Raw genomic sequence first — 12223 nt, forward strand, 5'->3', positions numbered from 1 at the left:
TATTTCCTGCTTGATGGAGATGACATGTGATCTGATCTTCACCAAAGTCGCAAATATTCGTAAACATTCAATTTATAAGCTGATAAAAAACAAACCAGGTTTAATGAACCTATCCTACGTTCTACATCTGTTTGGCCAGTGTGAGACAGAGTCTGAACGATGTTCAGTGACAGCACCATAAGTGCTGATGTTTAAGACGATTGACCTCAACTCAAGCTTTGGCAGGATGTAATGTCAGGGGGGGTCCAGCCCAATTTCACTGGCATTATACCTGTTATGAAAGTGGTGTCATAGAGGAGGATGAGGAGTATAATGATGTTCACCTTCTGGCCTTCTGTTAAAGGTGCAGTCGGCCCCTGCTGATGCATAATTATGGGAATAATAACAGTAACATAACAAGGCTGAGATTACCTCAGTATAATGCACCCCAACCCTCCCTCTAGCACTGCTCACATGACAGGCGTTAAGAAGACTGTATTATTTCTATATTCCATGGAATTACTACTGTATACTACTAATATCAATATTAGTACAGTGGGCTCCACAAAATCAAACAAACAACTCTCTCTGTATTTATTTATTGTTTTGGTGAGGTGTTCAGACCAAATTTCATATGAATGTCAATGCAATGCTGTTGTTGGATGCAAAATGTCTGGGTGAGTGTGGTCAGTGTTGATCGTTCTTTTTTTTTTTTTTTTAAATATCAGAAAGGTCAGCTCACAGTCATGTTTGAGCCCCATAACTGTTACGGTCATGATAATGACAGCTGTGGACGTGCACATTCAGTCCTCTGTCCCCTTTTCTGCAGGGCGCCTGACATGGCAGCACTGCTGTGTTTCTGTACCATATGCACCACGCTGGTTCCTATTATGGACCCAGGGCTCTTTCTCCTCCCTCCTCCCCTCTCTACGATTAACAGCACTCTCCTGTCAGACTAATGAACATGCCAGAAAGCAGAGAAGGAGAAAAGAGTGGGAGGAAAAGGAGAGAGGGGGTGGTCATGAAAGAAGCCGAATAGGATGGAGATTGAGAAAACCTAAATTGCATATCAGATAGGGGAGAATTGACATCACACAGAACAAATCAAAATCTAGAACAATTCTGTGTTGTAGAAGTGGACATGATATAAATAAATGAAGAGATAACTGTCATTATCATTATTCTCTGACAGAAACTGAGAAATGCACACTACCATATTTACTTCTTGTTATTCTTGATTGATCATCAGAGTAGATACTTTTTGTTGCAGACCAGTTTGAATCAGATGCTGCAGAATAAACAATAGCGGACACACTATCCATCACAATAACACAGTGGGAGTTTGGCGTGTTTTACACTGTTTAGACTTTGATGGTTTTGATAGCTTTACTCCACCTTTTACTGTGTAATCATACTTTTCTACAGCACTATTAAAAATAAGGAAGGGATGATGGAAATTGATGGGCAGTGTTACCAACATCTATGCTCTTCCATCAGAATAGTAGATAACTTGTGTTAAGGATGGTGCAAACGGTTTTGGAAAAACCTTGAAAAATGTCCTCATCAAATAGAAGAGAAATACATTTTAGATACAAAAGCTAAGACAAACATTTTGGTGAATTTAGTTACTGGAATAAAAAACAGGAGTGAATAAGGTGTTGAATAAATAAAAGTTGTATAAATGTGTCTAGGGACATGTGTGATGTGTGTGACGTGTGTCTTTATAAAGAGAAGATACATGTTGTCATTCGCAGGTGAAGCTCTCACAGATGTGTAATCATGCAGATGAGCAGAACATGTAAAAACTGCTAGAAGTGGAGCTGCAGGGTTTTACAAATGCCAATATTGATGTATCTGTGCTACGTTCATGCAAACATGATGTTCAGTATTTACTTGTTCTGTACACTGCCCTTCCAAAAAAAAAAAAAAAACCCTAACCCTGGGTTAAGAGCTGTCCAATGTATTATTAAAATGCATTGGACAGTTGGGATCAAATTATGAAAGAGTGGTTCAGGGAACATGACACATCATTTTCAGTCCAGACCTTAGCCCCATTGAGAATCTTTGGAGAAGGAAGTCTTTGTGCAGTGGTCCAATTTTTCCATCATCAATACAAAATCTAATGAGTGCTTTAATTGAAGGTAAAGGCGGTTCAACAAAATATTGGTGTGTCTCTTTTTTTTGGACAGGCAGTGTCCCTTCCTTTTGCTGCATATGCATAAATGTCCACATCCACGCTGAGCTGTCCAGTGTGGGGTTTTTTTAGAAAAAAACAGCCAAACTCGATACAATATAACATATATATATATATATATATATATATATATATATATATATATATATATATATATATATATATATATATATATATATATATATATATATATATATATATATATAATTTCACATCAATTAAAAAAAGCATTAGCCTATTCGTGTGAGCTAAGACAGACACAGCAATGCTTAGCCCACATCACTCTGACTGGGATGTGAGATGACAGCAGAAGAGTCCATGCTGTCTGTGTGGAAAGCAGCTTAGACCCATAGGCTGATTACCTATTACCACAGTACTGCTGAGCATGCTAAAGTACACAGACTCAAGGTGGGCTGGGTCACTATGATTAAGGCAAGGCGAGGGTGGGTGTGTTGTGCACTGGAAAGTGAAAGAGGCAACAGGGCCGCAGAGACCCTACCAAGACAGAGAACTGCTGAGGTGGACCGAGTAAAGCCATTAGAGACCAAATCATCTCCCTCCTCTGCTCTCTGCATCTCGCCTGCATAGCTGGACAGGAAAAACTCATTAGGACACTGTTCACTTTTAGAGGGAAAACCTCACAGGTGCTGTTAAAAGTGTCAGTCACAGATACAGAGGTTGATCCCTTTTCGAATACTGAAAGAAAATGGCCACACAGGAAGCTTGAAGGAAATACTGTTGTGGTATGTGTCACGTCGTAGAGTTGAGTCCCGAGGAGAACAGGTTCAACATGCTCATGAAGAAACAACAAAAAAAAGTGCTCTACTAAAGGAAGCACTCAAAAATACTGATTTTTTTTATTCTAGTGTGTAAGTGTGTGTAAAACTGTGGAGATTATTAAATCAATTTTTGCGCATTTGTGTGTGTGTGCATTAATATACAATGTGCCTGTGTGTGTGTTAATCTGTCCCCTTGAGGTAGCTTGTGATTTTTATTGCCTGTCGACTTATTGCCACGCTGAATGTGTCCAATCGCTGGGGGTGAGATCGTAATGAAGTTGCCATTTATCGGTTTAACAGTCAAGAGTTCACTTCCCAGCTGCAGGACACGCTTTTTATGCATAGGTGTGCATGAGTGAGACAGTATGAGCCGGAGCAAGTACCAACCTTATCTTTTATATGCTGGTCTACACTGTGTTTGTAGGGAGATTACAGGCTTGTGTGCGTAGACTTAAGCAAACACATAGAATAAGCCATCAGGAAAGACTTAAAGGACTATGCTGGTGTTTTTGCTGGTTTAAATTTAATAACACACTCTTGTGTGTGATGTTTAGAGGCATTACCTGTTGATAAATGTAGGCTGAGAAATCATCAGCAACAGTCCCACACAGACTGTATGTTACAGAGTTGATGACTGCAGTCAGGTTTGACTGAAATAGAGGTGACAGCGTTATTAAATCTGATAGCCCTGCAGATGCTGGGTTCCTGTATTCTGTGCTAAATGAAAGAGAACCGAGGTAAGATGATAATGATGACTCATGTAAATGATCAATCTGCAGATGTCTATTTGTACAGCAAATGATTGCATGTGCAGTGTCACATTTGAGCACTTTGTAAATTAATGTCCATGAATGATGATGAGGAATAATTTCATCATCTTGTTAATAAATCATTTACTGCTGCTTCCAAGTATCAGGGATAGATTAGTGGAGGAAACTCATAAAATCAGGAGCAAAGGGGGGATGGTGGAGGTTGCTGTGGCAATGTCAGCCTTTAGTTTCCACTCATTTCTTTCTGATAAGCATATCAGTTCCTAGACTCCTGAAATTAGCTTGAATGGTGTCATACAACACAGTATCAGGTCATTCAGGTAGGGTGGGTTTCACTCCAGGTTTCTTTCCAGTTTTCTTTTGTTTGCTCTAAGCCAGTACAATGAAGTTAAATCACAGCACTGAAATGTTAGACAGCGCCAGCATTGCTTTTCTATGACAGTCTTGTACATATTTTTCTGGTAGAAAGAGAAAAATTGTTGAAGCAAATTCAGAAAGTTTGCTATTTAACTTCCTATCATGAATGAATGGACTTTTCACAGCTGGATCAAATGTGTGAAGTACATAAAGCAATAAAGCATATATATTCAAGATATGTCTGTAACAGGAATTTAATTGTACTTAGAATATAAGTATAAATAAATATAATAATAATAATAATAGTAATAATAATAAATATACAGATAAGAGCTATGATCCTATAAAAAAAAGTAATCATTTAATAATATTGCATTGTCTGCAAATGCATGTGCTTCAGAGAACCCAGACACTGAGTGAGGGGTGGGGCACACTTGGAGAGGCTGTCAGTCTATCACACGGCTGACACCCTGAGACAGACAACTATTCATGCTCGCATTCACAATACAGGTAAATTTAGAGTCACCAGCTCTTACCTGCATGTCTTTTAAATGTGGTAGGAAACAGGAATACCCAGTGGAAACCCCCAAAGGCACAGAGAGAACATGCAAACACACACAGGAAGGCCACCAGTTTCATACGTCACGACGATCCTAACCACTGCACCGCCCTGCCACTCTACCGTCAATCAATAATCATTAACACTGTAGCTGTGTGAATTACATACATACCTGTAGAGTCGCACAAAGAAATGCCTGAAATGTTATTTCTAATCGATCGCACAGAGCCCTGCCTATGGCTCACTGTACTAATTCTTTTATAGATATGGATCATCCACACTTTGTTTGTGCCCATCTGGGGAAAATTGATATTGCTGCGGAAGCACATATTAACACTAAATAGATAAGCTCCTCGTCATATGCTGATGTGAAATCTGGAACACACTCACTCACAGGTTGCAAGCCACAGCATATTTACCCTCCTGCCATGCACACACACGGACACACGAACAGCACCGCTGCCAGGCAGTGTGGAATTACCAGAGATGTGCTTCAACTTGCCCAACAGACATTCCCCAGAAACCATGGCAACCTTGCAAGGTATAGCGAGAGCGTGTGTTGTGTGTTTACTTGCCTTTAATGGTCTCCAGTGCCCATCAGCCGCACACAGTCTGACTGACTGCAGTGGCCCTCACTGGAGCCACTCCACATCTTTCAGGAGCTGAATAGGGTCAAACCTGCATGGCAACAATCTCCTCTCCCTTTGTGGCTCTCTAGGATCCTTAAGAGAAACCAGAAGGGGATAAAACTCATTCACTGACTCACCCACATGCACACATACACACATATGCTCTTTCTTACACACACGTACAGCTGCAGAATGTGGTGGTCACATGGGAATGGAAGGGTAAGTGCAACACAACCTCAAACTGACCCTTGGATGAATGAGGGTGCGTGCTTTCGTGTACACCCACACACTACAGAAATACTCAAGCGCTATGTTTCAAAGGGAAATGCAGCATCCACATCCAGCTGTATGTTTGACCGTTCTGTGCCGTGTATGTTTTGACACCCAGGTTGTGTACAGTTGGACATGGATTCCTGAGCAGTGCCAGCTATGGGTTAGGACGCCCAAAGGTCAGTTTACACGTCCCTGCCTCTCGCTTTCTCTCCCTCTCCTCAATTATTCATACACCATAACATCCTCTCCTGCTCACAGCCAATCACCCTAAGCCAGGAATGAGGAGAGCAGGCTTGGGGGAGGGCATGGAGAAACTTGGCGAAGAAAGAGCTGATGAATCCATGGGCTCCACAAGAAGCTGCCACTCACTCATTCACTGTGGGCTCCATTATGTCCTGGAAGGTATCTGACACGGAAGTATCTGATTCCACATGCAAAACGAAGTAGATGTTACACACACACACACACACACACACACATACACATATACACATGTACACTCATTATATACAGCAGCTTCACCCTCCCTCTCTTTCTGATGCGGGCATACAGGCATGCTCATGGAAGCCGTTACTGAACAATACCGTCACAATTGCTGTGTAAGCATTAGCATAGTAATGGTGTCTTGAATGCAGGGTCAGGCACAGCTCTCAGGTTATTAGACTCACTCCAGGTGCCCTAAATCTAAAAATGACCCCATTCAACCATGACTGCAGGCTCATTTTATGCAATACAACATTTTTCTAAGGGCTCACTGATATTCATGGAATTTAGGCAACTCTGCATAAAGCGGTGTAACGGTAGCATAACGTGTGAGGGAGGAAAGGTTTTAAAGGAAGGAAGGAAAGGATTAGGTTTCTTGCCTGGATGAAAAAAACATACATGGTCTGTTACACATAGATAATGTGAAGTACAGTCTAGATTCACTGTGTTTATTTCTGTCAAATGATGTGTCTATTGTACCAGCAATGAGTGGAACTAAACTACAGATTTTCTGTATTGTTCTCTAGTTGTTTTAAAACACACACTATATCTATATGATATCTCTCTGTGTTGGTTGAGCTGCAAAAACCCCACACCTGCAAGTGTTCTGTTACAAGAGTCGAGTTTCAAATGTGAGTTAACCCTAACTGCATCAAAATAACATCATCTGTGTTGATTTAACAAACAAACAAACATACAAGTCAAACTGTGAAAATACAGCTGTTTACAGTTAAATACAACTCTTCATATTTAAAAACTGGACTTCATGATCCATTTTATGCAAGAAGAAATGTTACTTATTATAGACCCATGTAGAGAGGGCACTTTTCTATTTTCTCCAAAATACAGGCCCTGGTTGATTATTATCTATCATAAAACACATAGGCTTACTTAATACATGGCTATTTACATTGCATGAATATTACATGTTGTTGGGAGGGACTGAGCAAATAGCCTAATCACTGTCCCTCCCTGGGGTGAGGCTGACCTCCTTCAATACACTCCATGCACTCCAATGGCCTCAGGGCAAAAGGTGGAGCTCTGTGCCACAAGAGAGCTTTCCACCTGCCCTGTAGAATAGCTTATACATTATTTTATAAAATAATGTCCCGGCTCCTTCTCTGTCTTTAAACATGACACGATGATGATGAAAGTGGAAGAGAAAGAGGGAAAGGGAGAGTGATATAGACGGTTCACAAAGATTTAAAATGTAGAAAATATTGCTTCATGGGGAAGGAGAGCGAGAAAGAGAAGTAACAAAAAGAGAACATGAAGGGAAAAGAAAGAAAGAAAGAAAGAGGGAAGTGGATCAAATTCTATCCAATTATAGCAGTAGCTGAGGCGTAAAGTGAAATGGTTAGAAGAAGGAGGCAGTATTTTCACTAATGTAATGTAACCACACATAAAGGAGTGAGGAGAGGAGAGGGGAGGTTGCAGGGAGCAGAGTCAGAAGGGTGTGAAAATAAAAATATAGATCATTTAGAATATATTTAAATTGTGAACAACCACTTCAAGTCCTTAATTCTAGCTGTACACCGATATAAAAACATTATAAGTGTTTATTAATAACCAGCATTTGTTAGTTATTGTAATTTATCATAGACGTCTCCTCTGGGGTCCATTAATGTGTGCCCACAGGAGGCGTTATAGCTGTTGACATATTAATATTAAACAGTAAATATGCTTAAACCATTAATTAATGTTTACTTGCTACATGAGGGGACCCCTGTTTTGTTGAAATTTGTCAGCACAAATAAATAGTTTAAACAGGAGCAAAGACAATTGAACAGTGTCTTCCCATATAGTTAAAGGATCCCTTTATTCCATCTCTGAGACTTTAATGTGGAACAAAACAGAAAGAAGAGGAATATCTGTGAATCTGAACCGGGTGTCTCGTCACAGTGCCAGATCTTTACAAGACTCTTACATTGCCGCTTATTTTAAAATATTCTGTAAAGTAAGATGGAATTTTTAATTGGACCATAAGGGAAGCATTTAAAATGACATAAAAAATAATACATAATGCATCCTGTTTTTTGTGTGTATCGTATTAGGAGTGCACAAATCTTTTTTAGGTGCTTTGTTTCATGATGTTTTGACACTGTGAAACAAAGAGGCATGTAATAAATTTGTCACATTCCAGTTATAAATTTAACCTTTATGGTTCACTGTACATAATTTAATGGCTCTGTTTTCCACACAACATTATCTGTCTGCGTATGTGTGAGATGAGTGTTTATATGAGCAGCCTGATTAGCACTCAAAGTCAACCAGTAAATGACAAATTAGGAGCTAGTTTGAATTTACTTGCCACCAAAAGGAATTATTATCAAAATGTGACACACAGACACACACACACACACACACAGATAAACAAATTAGTACAAAGGGGATGAGCAAATGAGTTTACCCATACGCCATGACGCTGATTACACTCGGAGACAAATACCTTTCCCCTCATGATATCCCCCCACTGTTTATGACTTGATTGTGCTGTATTGTGTCTCATTATGAAGGGCAAATGAATGAGAAATAATAGCAAGCAGTGGATGACCTCATATTTAGAGGACAAGTTGATTGAATAGCAAGATTTGCAAACAAGAAATGTCTATTGCAACATAACGGAGGCATGTTTTCTCCAACCAGGAGTCCAAAATCCAAAGATATTCAATCTACGGCTAATGTAATGCAACAACTCATCTTTTTAAGTGCAGAACTGAAACAAAAATGTAAATTTGAAAACATGTATTTCTATGATGACTGGGTAACTCCACTTGTTCATGAATGACTTCATAGACATATGTATGTATAATTAAGGCAAAATTACAAATCACAGACACATTTCAAGGTCTGTGTTGAGAGAAACTTAGATCAATAGTCTTTATAGCAGATTTTAGGGGTTGCAAAGCATATAGTATGATATAAATGACAAAGTTTACTGAAGGCCACTTAAAGACAACTACACCATCACCTCAGGAAAAAAAATAAAAAAACTACATAACTACTACTCTGAGTGGACACAAACAAAAAAAAAAAAAAAACAACACAGACTGTACCACGAAGCAGTTCAGCCATTCTCTAACTCTTATTTAGTCCCTAAAATGGGATAATGATGATAATGAGAATGATTGCCAAAATGGATGTCTTGGAGCACAATAATCTAAACTGCCCATCACAAAGAGAAAAAAAAAGGATCTGTGCATTTTTTGTGTGCTCCTGTGCGTTGCAGCTTACAGTACTACTCTGTAAATGAACTGGCATTAGCATGCTTTGAAAGGAGCAGAGCTGGGGTTGAAGGGAGCAGGTGAAAATCTCACTTTGAATCATTTCCCCTCCCGGTCCCTGCCATTGTTCCTGCCCTCACACATGGCAGAGGCAGAAAGAAAGGATCCTATTATTCCAGCCCAAGCCTGTTCTCCTCGTTTATCGTTTAAAGAGGGGGAAGAGAGGGGGAATATTCTGATGGAAAGCAGGGCCTCTGTGGCAGCCTAGCAGTTGTGTGCCAGCTGAAAAGACTCCGCGGGCTGAAGCTGTAGCGGTGCCCACCACCTGCCGAGTTCTTTCTCCGTCCTCTCTCCCCTCGCGCTCTGCTCTCTTTCTCTGCCTTTCACCGTCAAGCGCTCAGTGACTCAGCAGTCCAGGTTCAATTGAGGCGGAGGCTTCATAAGATAAATCAAAAGAGTGCAAAGAGACAGGAATGATTAATTTCTGGAGTGAGAGAGAAAAGCATAAAAAAGAGGTCTAGTTGCATCTGGCTCTGGATTTTGAACTGATTTTCATAGGTACCGAAGGACAAGATTTGTTTAAATCACTTGCAGAAATACACATTATTTGTAAGTGTGAAAGCCCCACAAATTGTTGTTTGTATACTAGAGCATCCACCCAATCTGTGCATCTTCTGGCTTCGTCTTCTTGGCTCACCTACACCTACAACATGGGCCTTGGACATTCTCCCCATGCTCCACAAACAGACCCACTGAATTTAAAATCAGATATTGATGCTTAGAGTGTACTCAGCTCCCATCAATACTGATGGGTTATTGATGAAGGAGTGAGTGAATCCTTGCACCACACCATCATGAGACAGGTATTGTAAGGGAAACAGCTTTGAGTGAGTGTGATGAAATAATGAGGCATGGGCTAAAGCCGGGTGTTGTCATTCGAGTGTACACACTCACACAGTAATAATCAATGAAATCTCACAAAAATGGAGATATATACATTGCCTGCAGCACTGCACTTTTGTGCCAAGATATACATCTTCCCAGTGGGACCGGATCCACTGCACACTTCCCTGAGGACAAAGGAGAAGGAGGAGGGCACAGTTAACTATGTGGATAGAAGCAGGAGGATGAAAAGGTGCAACTATGAAGAAGAGCTGAAGTCTTGAGACCTGGGATGAACAGCACAGAGCTTTGTATCATATGGGAAAGCAGCAGTGAATCAATATTTCCCTGGATCTGGATCCTGCTTTATCAGGAGCAGCATCTTATAATGGCTGCCCAGACTACCCGGGGCTCCTAGCTATTAATTCAACACATTTTTAATAATTGATGTGCATCATAACACACACATACATAGTATATATATATATATGTACACGCAATCAGAATGCATCATTTCACTTGTGGGTGACCTACACCTTGGGGTTTTATCTGTCGAGTTTGTAGGCATCCTCTTTCCTAACTCTTTACATTCTGTTTCTGCATACATAGTCATCAAATTAAGTCACATTCAACCTGATAACAAAAGAGTTGCAAGTTGAACAAATCAGATGTGAGCAAACTTAGAAAATCTTCATAAAATGGATTTTATGAAGATAATTTTAAGAGGATTGCATTGAATTTCAGGTCAATCATCATGTATGTGATTATGTCAGCAAGACCAAAAATGAATAAATGTGTTATTAAGATATTTTTTAAGAACTTTAAGGAGAAATTTCAACACACACTTTCCCGCAGAAACAGATGAGAAAATGTATACATCTCACAACTGAGCAGATGATTAGCTTAGCACAAAGACTGGAAACAAGGCAAAACAGCTACCATGGCTTTGTTTAAAGGCAACAGAATTGACCTTCCAGCGCTTCACAGTCTCACTAATTACCATGTTATGTCACTTCTGTTCAATGTGTATGAAAACCTAAGAGTTAAAACAGCAAGTTGCTGTTTAATGAGAGCTATCCCGCCTTTTATTTAATGTACCATCATCAGTGGTAGCAATCTTAGTATAAAGATGAGTGGGAATGCCAAACTGTTACAGCAAAAGTTGAAACATACCCAGTGACCAAGACAAGATTAGAGTCCTTCTGCTTAATCAGCCTGGAGACAAGAAGGTCATCTGGCAGTGGAGATAAAGGTGGATGTGGACTGTGTGTGTGCGTGTGTGTGTGTACCACTTATAACAGACACTGTCCATCTCCCTCGCCCACCATGGGCAGGCCAGGCATCTCTCATCCACATTCCTCAGATTATAGAGGGCCACCCCAGACGAGCAGAGGCAAGCCTGGACCCACCTGGGCAGACCCTGGTAAATTCCACTCATGCTCACAGACCCACTGGGATAAGAAAAGCTGGGGAAAAGCGGGATCATTTTTTTAAGAATTGCTCACTTTACCAGATAAAATCAAAAACAGCATTTGAATCTGATGAAAACGGAGTTAGTTCTAAAGGAGCCGAAGCAGCTCTCAACGTGAATGACCCCCTGGCTAACAGCCACTCCAGGTCTTTGCAGTGGGTAATGTCCACGCTGTACCCACCCGCCTACCGACCCCCTCTCTGCTCGCGCTATTGTCTTTGCTTGAAGCTGATGTTAGGGGAGAGAGGGGCTCAAATGGGGGAGGGCAGGGCAGGGCTATCGACACCAGGCCCATTGTTTCTCAGCGACCCCCATTCAGGGTCATTTAGCATGCGACACCTCTAGGGGCACAGTGCATTACTAATGGCACAGAAGAGCAATAAATGTGCCAGCTCCCTTCACTATGACCTGGACAAGGATGATGGGAAATAAGACAAGAGAGATACGGGGGGATGGCAGAAAGAAAAACTGAAAATGAAGCAACTGAAAGAGCACATCATGGATGGATGGCAGTGAGAAACACCAACGTGAAGCAGACAGAGACGCTGAAGGAGCTTATCTACATACCTGAGGAGGGTGTGTGCATGAATGTGTGTGATCTAGGCAAGTGTGTGTTCACTGTA

Source organism: Anabas testudineus, chromosome 9 (assembly GCF_900324465.2).
Source record: "Anabas testudineus chromosome 9, fAnaTes1.2, whole genome shotgun sequence".
Lineage (NCBI taxonomy): Eukaryota > Metazoa > Chordata > Actinopteri > Anabantiformes > Anabantidae > Anabas > Anabas testudineus.